This window comes from Amblyomma maculatum, chromosome 11 (genome assembly GCF_055883805.1).
Source record: "Amblyomma maculatum isolate TAMU_Amacu chromosome 11, ASM5588380v1, whole genome shotgun sequence".
NCBI classification, from domain to species: domain Eukaryota; kingdom Metazoa; phylum Arthropoda; class Arachnida; order Ixodida; family Ixodidae; genus Amblyomma; species Amblyomma maculatum.
In genome coordinates this window covers 84,343,083-84,355,136 of record NC_139354.1, presented here as the reverse complement: position 1 = coordinate 84,355,136, position 12,054 = coordinate 84,343,083, and positions in this window count along the sequence as shown.

The following is a 12,054-nucleotide window of genomic DNA, read 5'->3' as shown; positions in this document are numbered from 1 at the left end:
TAAGTTGGCTAATCGTGAGGAAGGTTTCATTTTAGTTCTTTACTCAAACCAAACTTACCTACAAGCAAATGCAAAACTTTGTTAGAATCAATCATTGCACATATTTTTAAACAGCCACCCCAAGGGGCTAACACAATTTTGCAAGTCTAAAAGAGAGATAAGGTGGCTTGAAAGGGTTCACAAGCTTTCCTATATCTTTGTATCGGAGTTATGACCCATAATGTGGCGCTACTAAGGCACCTTGAAGGAAGCATGTTGAAATTTCGAAGTGCGTTATCATTCTGCAATGCACAGGCGCATCAAACACGTAGGAAAGCGCCATTCTGCTAGTGCGTTTCAGCAGTGGATTACAGAACACAAACACGTATAATTATACAGCGACAAACGTGACATGTCTGCTTCAGGCAGTTGCCGAGAGGAGCGAATAGCCCTGTCGCTATACTGAGCGCCCTCGCTGGGCACAACCCAGCTTCGCACACGTGAAATCGCAGCCGGCACATCATACGCGCCTAGTTTTTGTCATCCCACGGGCGAGAGTGAGGGTGCGAAGTTACGTCAGCTGTTGTACCCTCGTAGCTGACGAACACCGATAAGCCACAGCGAGCGAAACGCCGCCACACGGCCGCGCGCTTGCTCCGCCAGCCTTTGGAGCAGCCTGGTTACTTTTGGCAAAGACGGTACATATATTACTTCATGTGCCGATCGATTACAGCCTCCTGGACAATGTTTAGACGGGAGCACAAAACAAGTTCTAGAATTACTAAGATCACGTATTATATAGTGAGGGCTTCTCAAAGGAAGTAGAGTATATGCAATCAAATATTTTTTGCGGAAGAAAAAAAAGCTCTCAGCGACCACCATTCAGAGCGTGCATGCAAGAGTACAATCGACCCCGCGAATACCAGACAACATGAGGATGATATGTCGTTGCGACATCAGAAGCCAATGGTTGTCATGCCAGAAAGGTGAATTTCAATTAATAAAATAGTTTAAAGAAATATACCACACTGAATAAACTCATATTTCCAGGAATTATAAGCTATGTGTGGTGTGAAATGCAATCATCATCATCATCAGCCTGTCTATACTGCCGCGAAACCTTCACAACTGTATTTGTTGTTTTTTTAACAGCCGCCGGCATACGGCCTTATCACTCTGATTCTGGATCGCGTATCAGTTCCGTATTCTTTGTTTGTTAATGCACGATGTCGCGAGTCACACCTTTATCAGTTTCTTTGTAGCGCAAGATGCACCGAGACCTGTCCCGAAGATTCCGGCCACTCGTGTGTCTTTCTACAATATTCCAGCTTGTGCTGATAGCAGTTGCGAAGTTGTCTGGATTGTTTTCAGCAGCCTTTAGATCAGGCGTTGACGAGTGCGACGGGCATTCTTTGTTCGACGATCGACGAGCATGTTTGTTGCTATCGCCATCGCCGAGTTGCTTAGTTTTTTTTTTTTTTGCATGCGCAAGTCACCCAAATAAAGAGTTAATTTCAGTAGCATCAAGCCTGCGTGTTCTTTTGTTGTCAACGGCCCTGTCACCACTACGTGACAATACCCACTGCAGGGCGACGGCCTCTCCTATATTTCTCCAATTAATCCGGTTTTGTGCTAGCTGCATCCGCTCGACCCATGCGAACTTCTTAACCTCATCCGCCCACCTAACTTTCTGCCACCCCCTGCTACGCTTTCCTTCCCTTAGAATCCTGTTTGTTACTCTAAGCGACCATCGGTATCCTCGCTTCGCACTACATGTCCTGCCCATGCCCATTTTGTCTTCTTAATTTCCACTAGAATGTCAGTAACTTGAGTTATTTCTCTGACCCACTCTGCATGCTTCCTATCTCTTAATGTTACCCCTACCATTTTTAGTTCCATAGCCGTCTGAGTTGTCCTCAACTTAAGTAGAACCCTCTTGTTTAGCCTCCACGTTTCAGCCCCATGCAATAATCAGTTTATGCTCAAATGTTAGCTGACATGACCCCTTTAAGGTTTCGAGGCTTTAGGCTCACAGAAGTTGCCACATGAATTTGCTCTGTCAACAAAAGTTGAGAAAGCAAAGTGCAAACATTGCCTATTGTTGATAGGTGATCTATTTGGTCGATGTTGGGATGTTCTCCTGAAAGGGTAGTCTTTATGACAGACGTGTGGTGCATCTGGGGAGACCTTGTAAGCTTTATTGTGCACTTTTATTTGTCGGTCAGCCCTCTGGTATACGGAATATAAGTTTTGTAGAGGTGAGAGACGATTTCTTACTCTCTTTTCCAACGTCCCCCTTTTCGCATCATAAGTCGGCATGTGCACGTATGGCGCTACGGGAAATTATTTTCCTTCGCATTTCACTTAGTTAACTTGATCATCATTGGAGAAGTAGTTTAACTCAAGCGTTCAAAATGGCTTCATGGAAACATGTTGAGTGCACGCTGTTATAGTGCTCGTGAAAACTTCTGTTGAGAATGTAATTGGTTCAGGATGAGTGACTCTATATAGGTATACATAGTTTAAGGCTAGGAGCTTGAATGAAGTTTGAAGAACTGAAGACAAACAAGTCGACTACAATGTCTTGGGTTCATTACATTGTAAGACCTTACGGCTGCACTTCGCAGAGTCAGCATGGAGTGCCTGGTTGTAATACTTTGTAATAAGTGTAGTTATCTGGATAATCATTGGATAATTTCATAAATTTTGGGGAAACATCTGCTCGTAGCTCCGTTTAAGACGCAATTAGAAAAATAAGGACCCTGCACAAATATTTGAGGGTATGTCTATTAGAAAAATGTATTGAAACGTTTCTGTTATCTCATACATTTCACTTCATAAAGGAACGATTTCTATCTCAATGCGCATAAAAATGTGGAACTTTATATCTTATTAGAAGAATTGACCTTACCGCATTTTGATATTAACTTGGTTTTCAGGTCACACTGGCTTTTCTTGTAGTGTTCATAGCTTCTTGATTTGAGTGTCATTTCGTTTTTAATTCCGGAGATAATTCAAATTTATCAAGTGGGATGGGAGATATGTACACTGGAACATATAGTTGCTTCTTGAAACAGTCAAAAGAAACTTGTCAGGGTCATTTCGTAGCCCAGCATTTGTTTTCGTTCATTTTCCAGTCGATATTTTCAAGTGATAATGACAATGCCGAAACCAACAACGAAGGGATTAGCGTAACACTGAAAAAACAATTTATTGGAATGACATGCGCCCACAAATGAATTAGGCGATACGACGGCGTCAATTGCAGTAGTTGACTCATCGGTCGTCGAACAGTGAATGTCCGCAACCCTAAGCGGTGCGCAATTTAAAGACAGCAAGTGAGCATCTAGATGGAGTAGAGAAAATTACCTAGAACGGCCTTGTTCAATGTGGAAGCAGTTTATTCTGGCTTCAGTTATAAGACCAAGATCTCAGCTCATCTTATATTGCAAGGAGATAAATAAAGCCGTGTTTTGATGGCACTCAGCGTCAACAAACAGAGAGCAGAATGTATTTTACGCACTAAAGCATAGCGAGAACGCCGCATGACGGCAGTTCTTGACAGCAAGTAACAAATACTTCAATTGATTGCGGCATTTCGCCTCCTTAAAGGACATCGCCTCGACGCTTCTCAAGTGAAGAGAGGAGGCTAAACAAAAACAGGAAGTTTAATCATCCAGGGCCATTCGCGCCTAACTATTTCGTTACCGCGAGAAAATGGCCGTTTTTCAGAGGTCTCGGAATATATTCTTTGCCAGTATAAATAATACTGCAGCACACGTTGTAGCATACGTATTTGCAAATACTGGAATTCTTTTTATAAAAAAATAGATTACGAAGCAAACAGTTTATTAGGAAACTCGCAAATACTCAATCACCATTTTTGGGCGAGCTCATAAAATGAAGATAGAAAAGGCACTATGTACAGACGCGTTATTAACAAAGAAAATTTAGAATATAAGTTGAAAATCAATGACCCCACCAAAACTGTGTAAAAAAAACTATCTGTACAGCGCTCTTCTGCTACCGAAAATAACTACAGGGAGAAACAGACTCATTTCTTGTGCCATGCGGTGAAGCATTTGCTGGTTTTCGGGAGGCATCAAACCAAAACCGTTAACTGGCTGTAATGTCGTTGTAAAAAAAAAAATAGCGCACTCTTCAGACATGAACTAAGAAACGACCACACAGCACTAATTGTTTTTTGTCGTGTATCTTGTCGTTTCTTTCTATGTTCATGTCTCAAGAGTGTGGTGTTTTTTTCACAAAATGAACTACCAACAGGCCCATTCTTTCACCCTGGCTTACTAAATGTGCGTTATATGTGTCGGATATGCGACGGACCTTCAGCGATGCGTTTCGTGGACAATGACCTCGACTTAAAGTGAAAGCTCAGCAACGCCGTCAGAAAACAAATCCATCAATATGGTTTGATTTTATTTGCTGGAAGAATTTTTATCACAAAAATTTTGATGTTACTGCTGCATTAGCACAAGTGGGACGTTTATTTTTGAAGCGCGGCCGCTACACCCTCTTTCAATACAACACATGAATATTCGTTCACAAAAGGCCCATCGAAAATGAAAACTCGTCAGGGCGAGAAAATTAATGAGTTCTGCAAGTGGAATGCCTAAACTAACCATTGGGTGGCACTAGGTGCACGTGAGGCGATTCCAACATGTCCAAATTGCCGATTTAAAGCATCGATCAACGGGGATCGATTTGAATAGGCGTGATAACGACAAAGTTCAGGAGCGCACCATGCGCCATTTCTGGGCCCGAGGGGGGTCGTTGCGACGTTTTTCCCGTCGTGAGTCACTGCCTAGCTGTCCGACACTGCGAATGATTTTATGTGGGCCGAGGTTTCCAATTAAGAGCAATTTTATTCCGCCACGGCGACTTGTCGCCTCAACATTCAATATTGCCATCTTGCAGACCTCAGTGCATCGTCGTAAGTTGTAACGTCGCGCATCAGTGCGTTACTGGTCTATTATGCGTAGCCGTGCAAGTTTTTAAGCTTCCTCTGCATGCTAAATGTAAGCAGTGACGTCGAGACTGTCATCGTCTGTCACTTGCAGTAGCACTGCGTCGATATGTCTATTAGCCTTGGCTTTTAAGAGGGACCCACTGGCATGCACGATAATTTTACTTCGTCACGCACTCTTCGGACCGAGGACGCCTTGAAGACCCACACTGCCTACCTCTGAATGCATTTCGGTATCGGCGGTTTCATCAAAAATGGCCGAGAAGAAAAGGAAACAATATGCGGCGCTTAAGATATTTCAAGGCTCATCTTCTGACATTTCCCACCTAAACTGCTCGCTGCAAAGCTTCGGCAATGCGCGAAATGTTCCTCAAAAATTGAGAGTAATAGGAACAGTCCAAGGAATCGTTGCCCAGCTTCCGTGCCACCAGGCTGTGTAAACAGCTGTTAAGTTGATTTCTGTAGGTATTAGCGGACCCTGTCCTTGGTCACCCAGTCACCCATGAAACGCAGGTCTTCATTGCGAAGTGGCACTTTTCTGATTTCAGTGTTAGCTCTAGCTAACCACTTGATAGCGACCAACACATATCAAAACTTTTTCAGATGGTTGTTAAAGTTGGGAATCTACATCATGGAAGTACACTATGAAGACCGAAAAATTCAAGCCTCACAATTAGTATCATTTGCACGCTACAACGTTGCTGGTGCGGATCGTATCCAAATGGCATAATCGCTGCAAACGAGATCTCTTTCACTGGCCTCATTTGCCAGTAAATTCTCTTAAGGTCATGGATGAGAGGCACTTTGCGTTGGAAGCCGGTCTAGCGTCATCGATACGGGTAGCGGGTAGGCGTCCTTCTTCAGTATGTTGTTCTAGCGACGGTAATCGATGCAGAAGCGAAGGGTGCTGTCTTTCTTTATTGACAAGAGCAACTAATGCCGCCAAGGGATCCATCAATTGCTAAATGAACTCCTTACGAAGCATCTACTCTACCTGATCCCAGATGACCTGGTGTTGACACGATAGGGGGTTTACGCTAGTTGGTGGGTGAGTTTGTTCGTGACAAAGGGGTTCTCGCCGTACAGAGTTTGTTGCACATTCGATGATGACGAAAAGCACTCGCTGTAGATTTGAAGAACGGTGCGTACCTGGTCTTGTCGGCTTCGTGGTGGTCCTGCGTTCATATCTAAGGTATTCTGGTAGACTCAGTTAGGTTGAGTTTCCGCGCGTTCATCGGGTATGAGGACCACGTCTCGAATGTCTGCTAGCGCGTCGTGGAAAGCGATCGTTGTACCCCTATAAGATTCCGTTATTCTGTGTGGAAGTTTATTATCAGCACCCGAGTTTGTCCCTTCCGGAAATGGGCGGTGCCTCTTACGATGCCTACTTGTAAATTCCAGACCAACTGGGTGTTTCCCTCGACAATTCCTTCGGAGATTTGTGTACATCCTGCATCAACGCAGTCTATACGACGTTTAGTCGAGACGACATGTTCAACTCTTCGTCGAGAACGTTTAGAGCGACGTGATGCGCCGAAGTTGTTGTTTAGCCGTCAAGGGCTTTGTGAGCTTAGACCGGAGTCAATAAATAGGCGATGCTCACTCAGAATATCAACAGCCAAAATCACGTCGCGAGAGGACAGCTGTGGGAACAAGTCTTTTAAGATAAGTACCCACATTTACTGCAACCCTTGGGGTGCATCGCCTCGACGAGGTGTAAGGTTACGGCAAGCTGTGCTGATCAGCGGGCCATCCCAAAGAGTGGTTAATTTCTTCAGGTGGACGACACAGGGCCCATCTTTGACTGAATAGTCGCTTGATTTGCTCATAAAGTTTGAACAGAGCGACCGTCAATCGTAACATCAAGGTAATTTGTTCGTCACTTGCGATCAAGCCGATTGGTAAATTGATAGGAATACTGCCATAACGCAGCTCAAATAAAAGCTAAAAGTTGGGTTGATTGTGTGTATGGGGTTTAACGTCCCAAAGCAATTGAGACCATGAGAGATGCCTTAGTGGAGTGCTCTGGAAATTTCTACCACCTGGGGTTCTTTACTGTGCACTGACATCGCCCAGCACACGGGCACCTTGCTTTTCGCCTCGATCAAAAAGCGGCCGCCAGTGCCAGGATTCATTCCCGCATCCTTGGGCACAGAAGTCGAGCGCACTACTCAATGTGCCACCGCGATAGCCTAAAGCTAAAGTGATTTCGCACTATTCTAAGGTCTGTTATGGTTGCGAAGTATTATCAAGCCGAAATGAGCCCAGGGAGGTGTAATCGCGTTTCAACTGTGCTGTGAAAAAATCTTACTCTTAACGGTGCCTATTTGGCTCAGCTAGTCCCAACACAATGAATGCTTAATTGCGCTGATGGGTCTTTAAATATGCTCAGAATTCATTTCGTACTATCTGCTTAATCCAGAATAAATTCCTTCAATGTTTACAGGCATCCCTTACTGTGAGTGGGTTTATAATGCTGGAGCGATTGCCACCAGAATGCATCCAAGCATTTGGACCAACACCGTTCCAATTTAGTCTTGTTTACCAATTCTTCAAAAGATTACACCGACACCATTCCAACTTCTAGTTATGATCATTTTTCACTCGTCCTAAACCCTAATTTGCTGGCCGTCCTGGTTAGCTCAGTTGGTAGTGTAGAAGAAGTAGGGCGGACACCAGGACCGCCTCTACACTGCCTTTAATCCCGACTGTACCTACATTTGTCGATCAGCCAATAAGGCGCTCAGTCTCTATTTCCGCGCGCCAGTCGCAAACCTCGTCTTCATCCTCTTCTGAAGCCTCAGACGCCAATCTTCAATACACTCTCGGCCCCGAGGTTGCAATCGCCAATAGATACAGACATTTAACTGGCCTGACTATAGTTCCAATCCTTGCGGTAATAGAATTCGACATGTGCAGACTATCCCGTCCTTGCACTTTATACATTCTACGATAACACCAGTCTGCCAAACGTGTTTTGGCGCATTGTTCTCATGAGCAGTTACAACATTACCAGCATTGAGGTTGTGAGCCTGGTGCACTTGGCGAGCATGCAAACTGCGAGGAGCAATACGGTTCTCATGATGGCACTATTCCCAGTGATGAATCACGACCCGCTGCCTGTGAACCCACAAATTTAGAAAATCGGTTTGTTCTTCTCAGCTGCTACTATCAAATATCATTTTCCAAGCGTTTCACGCAAGCGCCTCTACGCGATTCTTATAACCTTTGCCAAAACCACCTCCCCGGCACGAGCAGAGTCAGCATAGCTTTCCACATCGATTGCGCAATACTGGAATACACAGCCGTAGCTCGACGTTTTAACGGACACCTTCAACGGCAGCACTGGCACAGTCACGCACACAATCTGGAACTACACCGCACTCTGCCGAACACTGGCTTTCCATTGTGTTATTTTTCTGAACCTTGGCCTTGATTTCTGTGCTTGCGGTACTGTGGTCGGAACTTTTTCATGCTTTTCCATAGTTCGTTTTCTTTCTTCCTCTTCCTTGTGCACTGCATAAGTTCTGGCGGCGTTGCCAGACCTCGTCCTTTCGTTGGCCGCTTCTTGTCTTTCTCTGCCGCAGCCTTCATTTATTTGATCATTTCAACTATGATGTCATCAATGTCACTAATGATGTCAACATCTTCGTTGTTTCGTTGTTTCTTTTAATCCCGACTGTCCCTACGTGTGTCGATCTGCCAACATGGCGCTCAGTCCCTTCTTCTTCCGACTCGTTATAATGGCTCAGTCTTTCTCTCTCGCGTACCAGTCGCAAACCTCGTCTTCGTCTTCGTCTGAAGCCTCAGGCACCAATATTTAATAGTTAGAGCGAGTACAAGGGACAGGCAAAAGTCCCGAGTTTGAATCCCGGACCAGGTCAAGATTCTTTTGAACTACGAAGTTTCTGAGAGCGTTGCATGGCTTTAGTTTGTTGCCATATGTTTGTGCTTGGGTTGATGCTAATCAGGTAATCACTCCCGTATTATGACGATATCTCTTGTCATTATAAATACCTTATTATAAAAATCGACACTCACCTTCGTCGTGCTACTCGTAGAAATGGTCGACAGCCATATGAATGCGTACTATAACGACGTACAACATAGCTTAACTTGGTTGTCGCCAAAATAAGACTCGGCTGGGTAGAAGAAATTCGGAAATCTGTGAAACCGAAAGTGCTATCTAGGTCAGGCGTGCTCGTTAGTAAACTTCTGATATACATGTCCAAGGCCTGCTGCATCCATCATCAGGACCTATATGAGAGGCGGATGTAATAACCGCAAGGTAGCTGCTGCTGTGTCCTTGTGGTTAAAGCATCTACTCTAATACATAAACCTTGACAAGATACGTTTCATTTTTTCGCTATTACCCACACCACAGCCAAAGCTCAAGCGTTCGTCCCCAAGCCTGAAACCATTTTCAGAACTTTATAATTGAGTCAGGTTTTCTTTTACGAATTTAAACGTTTTCCTTCCTTTCTTTCTGTGAAACGTAAACATCCGCAACCCCGACGGTTGGCATCCCCGCCTTTCATTGTCCTCCCTCTACCGCCATGAAATAAGAGGAACCGAAGAAAGCGATCATCCAGAAATTGCTTATTCGAGATGAACGGTGGGGAACACTGGATAAGTCACTGTCCAGCAACTGAAAAGAGCAAATCTTGTTTTTTCAGATTTCAAACACGTAATACTCTTTGACACTATATAAGAATTTGAAGGTACTTCCTGAAGCGCAATAAATCGCACAAATATTTTTCATTATTTTTGAGAATATTACTTTCTGGTTGGCAGCAGTGGCGTAGCGGTAGAACATCAGCCTCGCATGCAAGAGGACTAGGGTTCAAATACCAGTGCTGCGCAATTCTCCACCGGATAAAAAAAAAAACTCCGCGTGTCGATGGAATTGCATAAACAGGTTTGGGGTGCGACCTGATGCCGGTGAACACGTCCGGCAACGCACTCCCTTACCAGAACAGGAGTTGGCCACCCTGGCGCAGTAACTAGCCGCAACCTCTCATGATTAGCTCCATAAAACCTCGGCCCTCAGTCACCAGCGGCGGCGGAACAACTGACCACGGCGGTGGTCAGACCTGTGACGCAGCAGGAGGTGCTCAGAATTCATTACTCCGCTGGACAGGCCGCCATTGGAAACTGACCCTGGCAACGTTTAAGGCTAGAACCCTAGCTAGTGAAGCTCGTTAAGCAGTGCTGTTAGAGGAACTAGAGGATATGAAATGGGGTGCCATAGGGCTTCGTGAGGTTAGGAGGCTGAATGAGGCATATACTGTACTGAAGGATGGGCATGTACTGTGTTATCGAGGTTTACCGGAAAGGCGAGAACTAGGAGCAGGTTTCCTTGTCAATAAGTATATAGCGGGTAATATATATGAATTCTATAGTAATAATGAGAGCGTGGCAGGTATCGCAATTAGGCTCAATATGCCGTATAAACTGAAGGTTCTACAGGCCTATGCACCCACATGTAGTTATGATGACCAGGCAGTAGAAAGTTTCTACGAAGATGTAGAATTGGCAATGCGAAAAGTAAAGACGCAGTATACTGTACTAATGGGCGACTTCAATGCCAAGGTAGGGACAAAGCAGGCAGGAGACCAGGCAGTAGGTGCCTATGGCATTAACTTGAGGAACAGCAAGGGGGAGTTACTAGTTGCGTTTGCAGAGCGCAATAACACAAGAATCATGAATACGCTCTTCAGAAAATGGAACAACCGAAAATGGACATGGAAAACTCCTAATGGGGTGACTAAAAATGAAATTGACTTCATACTGTGTTCAACCCCCGCCATTAGCAAGGTGTAGAGCTAATCGGGAAAGTGCGATGCAGTGACCACAGTATGGTGAGGTCCCAAACTAGCCTAAATCTGAAGAAGGAACGCAACAGATTAGTAAGAAAGAAACCCATCAACGAATTAGCGGTGAGGGTGAGGGCAGAAGAGTTCAAGATCTCGCTACAGAATAGATATTCAGCTCTTACCGAGGTGGCGGCGTTACCCTAGAAGCAGTGAACAATATTTTCAGAGATATCATTACTGAGTGCGCTGTAGAAGTAGGCGGTAGGATCGTTAGAGAGGATACCCGTAAGGTGTCTAAGGAGACGAAATATTAGATAAAGAAACGCCAGATTATGAAAGCTTCCAATCCAACAGACCAAATAGAATTGGTCAAGATAGCAAAGCTGATCAGTAAGTGCAATGTGGCCGATTTAAGGAAGTATAATATAGAGAAAATTGAGCATGCTGTAAATAACGGGGGAAGCCTTAAAAGCGGTAAAAACGAAATTAGGCATAGGCAGAAACCAGGTGTATGCGATAAGGGACAAGGCGGGCAACGTCTTCACGAATATGGACAAGATAGTCAAAGTAGCCGAGGAGTTCTATACAGATCTCTACAGCAGCCAAAGTAGTCAGGAGCGTAATGAGATTGGCGGTAGGGAAAAACAGTCAGGCGTTTCACCAATGACGAAGGACGAGGCTAAGAAAGCATTAGAAACTATGAAAAGGGGGATGTTAAAGGACGGGGTGGATATCGTGCTAGAAAAACTGGCCACCCTGTATACGCAGTGTCTGGTGTCATCGACGTTACCGAAACCATGGAAGAATGCAAACATTATCCTCATTCATAAGAAAGGGGACTCTAAGGACCTTAAAAATTACAGGCCAATCAGCTTACTATGTGTTACGTATAAGGTATTTACTAAGGTAATCTTTAATAGAATCAGGACCTTGGACTGCAATCAAGCAAAGGGTCAAGCAGGTTTTCGGAAACGGTACTCTACTATCGATCATATCCATACCATCAATCAGGTGATAGAAAAATGCTCGGAATCTAACCAGCCCTTATACATAGCATTCATTGATTACGAAAAAGCAATTGACGCAGTTGAAATGTCGGCGGTGATGCAGGCATTGCGAGATCAGGGGGTAGACGAGCCGTACGTGAAAGTGCTGGAAGATATATTGTCACGTAGTGGTGACGAGGTTGGCGACACAAATGAAGGGGGTCGATGATTGCACTAAAGAAACTCTTTATTTGGGCTGACTTGCGCCCGCAAAATAACTAAGCAACTC